The sequence below is a fragment of the Corvus brachyrhynchos genome, unplaced genomic scaffold, assembly GCF_000691975.1.
Source record: "Corvus brachyrhynchos isolate BGI_N302 unplaced genomic scaffold, ASM69197v1 scaffold250, whole genome shotgun sequence".
Lineage (NCBI taxonomy): Eukaryota > Metazoa > Chordata > Aves > Passeriformes > Corvidae > Corvus > Corvus brachyrhynchos.
The window spans coordinates 58,365-64,615 of record NW_008235728.1 but is presented as its reverse complement, the minus strand read 5'-3'; positions in this window follow the sequence as shown (position 1 = coordinate 64,615).

The window sequence follows — 6,251 nt, the reverse complement described above, 5'->3', positions numbered from 1 at the left end:
GTGTGGGGGGTGGTGAGGCTATTTTTGTAGGATGTGAAAGAGGGCAATTTATATCAAAGTGTTTTGGAGTAAAGAAACAAGTTTATTGTTTTGATTAATATTTTAGCTTCAGAGCTTGAAATTTATTTTCTTTTGCTCTGATTCTACTGTCTGATCCTGAAGCCTTTATGTTTGAAGTTGTTAAATGGAAGCACCTTTCTCTCGTAATTGTCTCTGATAGCCTTCCTAACTTAAACAAAACATCACAGCAACTTTGCTTTTGTCATATTCTATAATGTTGTTAGACTTAGTTAATAGTATAATAATTACCAGCTAATCTGTCATTTAAAATTCAATGGGAGTTTATAACTGGATTTGTTAGCTGTAGCCAAGTGATGCAGCTGGAAGAAAGAAACCTTGTATGGCTCCAGATTAAGTTCTTTGGCTTTTGAAGGTAGGATTCTTGGAAGCAATAGGTGGTGAATGTTCTTGGTGAGTCCTGAATCTGAGTATTGTCTTAACACTAAAGGGTTCACTTTAAAAACATAAGTGAATTGCAACCCTTAGCGGGATGCATGGATGTGAGTGACAGCATATGGGCAATGGCAGAAATCAGGCTTTCTGTTAGAATACCACAAAGCTATTTTGAGTAGTGCAACACATGGGAAAAGAAACAACCATGCTTTTACTTGTGCTCTGTCTTCTCCTGTTTTCAAAGACTCTTTTTAAGGAGCCTTGTGGGCTCAGGAGGGAGTGGATTTTCCTGTCTAGTTACTTAGTCTGGTGACTAATGGATCATAATGTTGTGGCTTGCGTGTGGCTTACATGGGCCCACTTAGTCCTCCCACTATTGGTAAATTGTACTTAAAGGCTGATAGCTAATGGTATGCTTTAAACTAAAGTGTAACATTGGTGATGTATAATACTGCACACACAGTACTCCAAGTAAGAGATCATGTTGTTACTTTCTTAAATGTCTACACATTACAGCTATATTGTGTGAGTTTGTATGCCATATATTCAGTCAGCAGTTTTCACCTCCAGATAGCTATTGCTCATAAGATTGTCTAATTGACAGCAACTAATTACACATTTATTCCAGTCAGTTGTTTGTATCATATAAGTCTCACATCATATTTGTTTCCATTTTAAGGGTGTTTGATGAATGAGCACAGGTAAATGGAAAAAAAAAATTGAAGAACTTATATTACCGCAGTCCTGGTTCCTACGGTATATCACCATGTCCCGCAGCTATAGGGAGGAGGAGGAGGAGAAGATCCAGCAGGCAGGAATTGTGCAGCAAGATTGATTTATTTAATTATTTTACAAACTCTTTTATAGACTTTTTTCTTCATAGTCTAATTGGACAAAGGACCAGCCACCCCTTGGGGGTGATTGGCCAAAATCCTAAAACATCCATTATCAAAATATTTTCTACTGTACCATAAACAAGACTTTCCAAGGTTGCAGGTGGCTTGGTTGTTTACATTCCCTGCTACCTCTTCTGTGAGAGAGAAAAGTCTCTCACGGACTTAGAAAAATAACAAGAAGATCCTCACTAACAGCATTTTTGTACCTACAGGAGAGGGAGAGCTAAAAATCCTACTTCCTGGCCAAGTCCATCCCTTCCCCCATGGTGGCTGGCTGTCACCCATCATCACCAAACAAAAGCTTGTGTTGAATAGGACTGCCTTTATTTTACTGCTTATTTGCATGTGTGCCCATGTCCCACCAGGTGCAGCAGGGACTTGGTGCATGATTGTGGACATCAGAGGTTTCTCCAATTGATGGTCATGTTGACTATCTACTGAGCAGTGAAGGAGGGTGTGTGGATCACATCTGGATTATCCTACACCCTGCTTGTAGCAACCTTCTGTCCTCCCTGAGGAGCTGGTGGTGGAGATGATGACTCTGCTTGCCTTCCCATTAAGCCAGTAGAAACAGCAGCATGCCTGTCACAGGCAGAGGTGGTGGGCTATCAAATTAACAGCATAAGACTTTTTATAAGGGTATGTAGTGACAGGACAAGGGAGAATGGCTTCAAACTGACAGAGGGCAGGGTTAGATTAGATATTCTGAAAACACTCTTCCCTTTTCCTGTGAGGGGGATAAGGCACTGGCACAGGTTGCCCAGAGAAGCTGTGGCTGCCCCATCCCTGGAAGTGTTCAAGGCCGGGTTGGATGGGGCTCTGAGAAACCTGGTCTAGTATAAGGTGTCCCTGACCATGGCAGGGGGTTGCAACTAGATGATCTTTAAGGTCCCTTCCAACCCAAACTATTCTGTGATTGTAAGATATTGAGTGTCCTGTGCTGTTTGGTAGTGTGGAGATGTAGACAGCTTTGCAGGTATTGTGTACCGCTGTTACTGAATCTGGCATGTTCTGCCAAAGGATGTCTGAACTGAAGCCCAAGCCTTACTGATAAGGAAAGCATAAGAAATTCCCACAAAATCAAATGTATCACAAGAAACTATCTCAAATATCTCAGTGACTCAAAGAAGTGCAATGCTGTGCTAGTACCAAAACATTTCAAGGCAGGACATGCTTTGTGTCATGTGAGGACATCTGACCTGCCTGCATCTGAGGAGGTGTCTTTGACTGCTGTGTGTGGGGTGAGAGCAGAGAAGATCCACTTAAATCTTTCAGGTCTCTCTTTCATGTGTCTTGCCTGAACCTCGAAACCCCCTTTGATGATGAGCACTTGGCTTCCAACTATATCACAGAATCGCAGAATATTCTGAGTTGGAAGGGTCCCACAAGGATCATCGAGTCCAACTCTTAAGAGAGAATAGCCCATACAGGGATTGAATACACAACCTTGGATGTTATTAGCACCATGCTCTAACCTCAGGGTCAAACAACTTCCTTTCATGAAGTTTTTAATAGAATCCTAGAATGGCTTGGGTTGAAAGGGACCTTAAGATCATCTCGTTTCAACCCCCCTGTCATGAGCAGGGACACCTTCAACTAGACCAGGTTGCTCAAAGCCCCATCCAACATGGCCTTGAACACTTCCAGGGATGGGGCATCTATGACCTCTCTGGACAACCTGTTCCAGTGCCTCACCACCCTCACAATGAATAATTTCTTCCTAATATCTAATCTAAACCTGCCCTCTTTCAGTGAGAAGCTATTCCCCCTTGTCCTATAAGTACATGCCTTTGGCATGTAGTCATGGCTGGAAAAGTTGCTACATTGCCAAAGCAAAGGCAGTAGTAGGAGTGGGGTGATATGTGAAAGTTGCCTCTTGGGAAACAGCAGATTTCAATGCACAGTAGAACTTAATTTTATAGAAAGTGGAAAAACCAAAGTATCAGTGCAGATTTCTCTTGAAATTCCAGAAATTTTTTTTGCAGGCATCAGTGCTTCTTGGGATCAAACACCAGGAGATCCTCCTCTATGGATGCTGCAGAGACAGGTGGCAAGGGATCATGGTCTTGGATAGGGGCCACATCACTAGGTCCAGAGTTGGACTGAGGCTCCTGTGACCAGCACTGCTGTCATGTAAGCATCTCAAGTCAGCAGTGAAGTTGTCTTCTTGCTGTCTTAAATCTGATGACAACAGCAGGCAGCATGCAATGCCCCAAATTCTTGACTAACCAGATCAGCTCTGTAGAGTGAGTGAGTACTGCTTGCAAAGAGGCTGGCAGGATCTCCTGACAAAAGATGTAATTCATTTCCCCATGCTGGTAGACAGCCTGTGTCTAGCTTTAGTTGTCCATCCTTGGGTTCAGATTTGAAGCAAAATGTGAGGGAAGATCCTGGGGGCATTTTGAGGTTCTCCATCTCATTGACCTGCTTGTATCATAGTCCAAGTCCAGTTTGTACACTGAATTTCATTGAGATTGGCCACCATGCTGAAGACCTGTTGGGGCAAGTGGGTGCTGGCAGATGCTACAGTCTCCATTGTTTCCAAAAGAAAAAGAGAAAGTGAAAGACAGGGAGTTACTTTGAAGCTTTGCCAGTGAATACAGGTTGGTGTAGCCCTACCTGACAGAGGAAGAAATTAAATCTTTAAGTGGGGTGACCTGCCCATGATCAAAGAGCAGCTCTAAGAAAACCAGTCACTTAATGGTTTTCTGCCTGTAATTGCTGGGTAACAGTCCCTCCGTGTAGTGAATGCAGTCCTGTTCAGTTACAGTTGGAGAGGACTACTGAAAAAGAAATCAAGTCCTTTAGCTAATGTATAGATTTAACTTTGGGACTTCTGTTTGGGATACATCTCATGAAGCAAATACCTGCATGGGTATCTGAAGATCTGGGAGTGAAATGCTTCACTGCTTTGCTGCCTGATTTAGGAAAATTGTTGCTGCTTACCGAGGATGGAGGATGGTATCTTCTAGGCCTGCTGTCACTAGTGACTCACATAAGATGACATTTTGTCACCCTCAGTTTTCATTTGTGTAGAGTGGACAGGGTGGTGCTGGTCTTCCCAATGAAGGGAGAGCTTCCAACACTATTTTTTTGTGAAAATTGCAGTAGTTGAGTTCCCTTTGAGGTCTTAATTCTTCTTCCAGAGTTGGTTGAATACATCAACAAGTGTCAAAGCTCTTGGCAGGGAAGGGATGACATGAGCCATTTCCTCTGAGGCTCGGGCAGGGGCTTGCTGCTGTGTCTCCATAGCATGTCTGAAGTTCTCAGTGCCATTCTGAGTGCTCTCAATGCTCCTCATCTTCATTCTCGTGCATAAATGAGCTATCTAGCACATCCTTGGCTAATGTCTCTCTCAATGTTGTCTGGAAGGAACACAACCACACAGGTTTGGCCCTTTCTGGAGAGTCCAGAACGGTCTTGTAGGCTGTCTTGGGTAACCCAAAATGCTGTTGTATTTCATATCTATCTGTGCTCAAAAATTGTTACTATCTCTTTAAGTCCCGGTGGCGTAGTTGGAAATGGAATCATGAGGTTGGGACACGCCAGTCCCTTTAAAAAGTCGGGGCACCCAAGCTGAGTCCTCTTTTACCTGGTGGCTTTTGCTTGGGGAAGAGGCCCTGCTTCAATGGAGGTTTTCTCAGGTGGGTTTTCCTGGGTTTGCAACAGCAGCAACTCAGAAAAACTGCATTTCACAATCATAAACTATTGGTGGAGTCCAGCAGGCAGCAGGAGGAAGCAATGCTGACCCCATATGCACCAGCAATTCTCATCTGCCACTAGAACTGCTTTGTAAGCTCCTATCTTCCTGGGAGGGTTTCTTTTGGTCTGCCATCTTTTCCCTTTGTCTCCTAGACTGCGTGGTAGCCTGTGAAGGCCAGCATCTTGGAAGGGAGGAATATTCCACCATTTTGGGTTTCTCTTTTTTCTCGTGGAGTTCATGAGATATGGAAATTTTGTATCTAGTGGTTATTTACTGTTATTTTTTGCCTGTTGCAGTTTTGCTTGTTAATAAACTGGGGTTTTTTCACTTATATCTACTCATATTTCATTTCTCCTTATTGATGGAAAGAGATTGGTTAATACTAGAAGGAGAGGCAACTCATTCCAAAGTGCCTACCTTTTCAGTTGTCTTAAACCAAGACAAATTTGGCATGCAACTTAAATGGCACTAGAAAGTGAAAAAATAACAATTTTGTCCAAAACATTTGGTATTGGGTACAGAACTCACTCATCACGATGGTCTTCAGTCTAATAATAGGACAGTGGCACCTAGGCTTGTGTACTTGTCCGTATAAATGGTACAATTTGCCTGAGATCTGGCTCTTTGTCGCAGGGACACAAACCAAGATTGCTTTGTTGATACATTCTGCAATATCAGCTTATGTAAAGATAAGATCAGAGGCAATGAGGATTATTTCGGATGTGTATTCATTGCTGTTTGCCTGCCCTGGTCTCAGCTGCTACTTCTGGGGATTTATTAATAATCACACCCAACCTGTTGGGGGAACAGTAGGGAATGATTTTTCCCAGCCTTTCACTTCCTTCTTCTCTTTCAGGTCTGACACATCACCTTTTGAGAATGTTCATTTCCCTCTGAATGTTAAAGGCACCATATTTTTGTTACTAATTCTGCTATGTCTCCTCTGTATGGTTGTTATTACAGCTGGTGATGGGGGTCAGCAGTTCTGACCCAGGAAGAGGTGACCGGTCCGGGGAGATGGTCCCGAAAGGAATCGCCTTCCCGAGGTCCGGTGTCTTCCCTCAGCTGCTGGCAGGAGGCCCATGCAGAAGCTGTCAGCTCTTTGGTGATTATCAGCTCGTGATTCCAGCTCAGCTCTGCAGGGCAGCCTCCAGGCCAAGCCAGACTAGAGAGAGAGAGACGAGAAGGCTCGTCGGGGC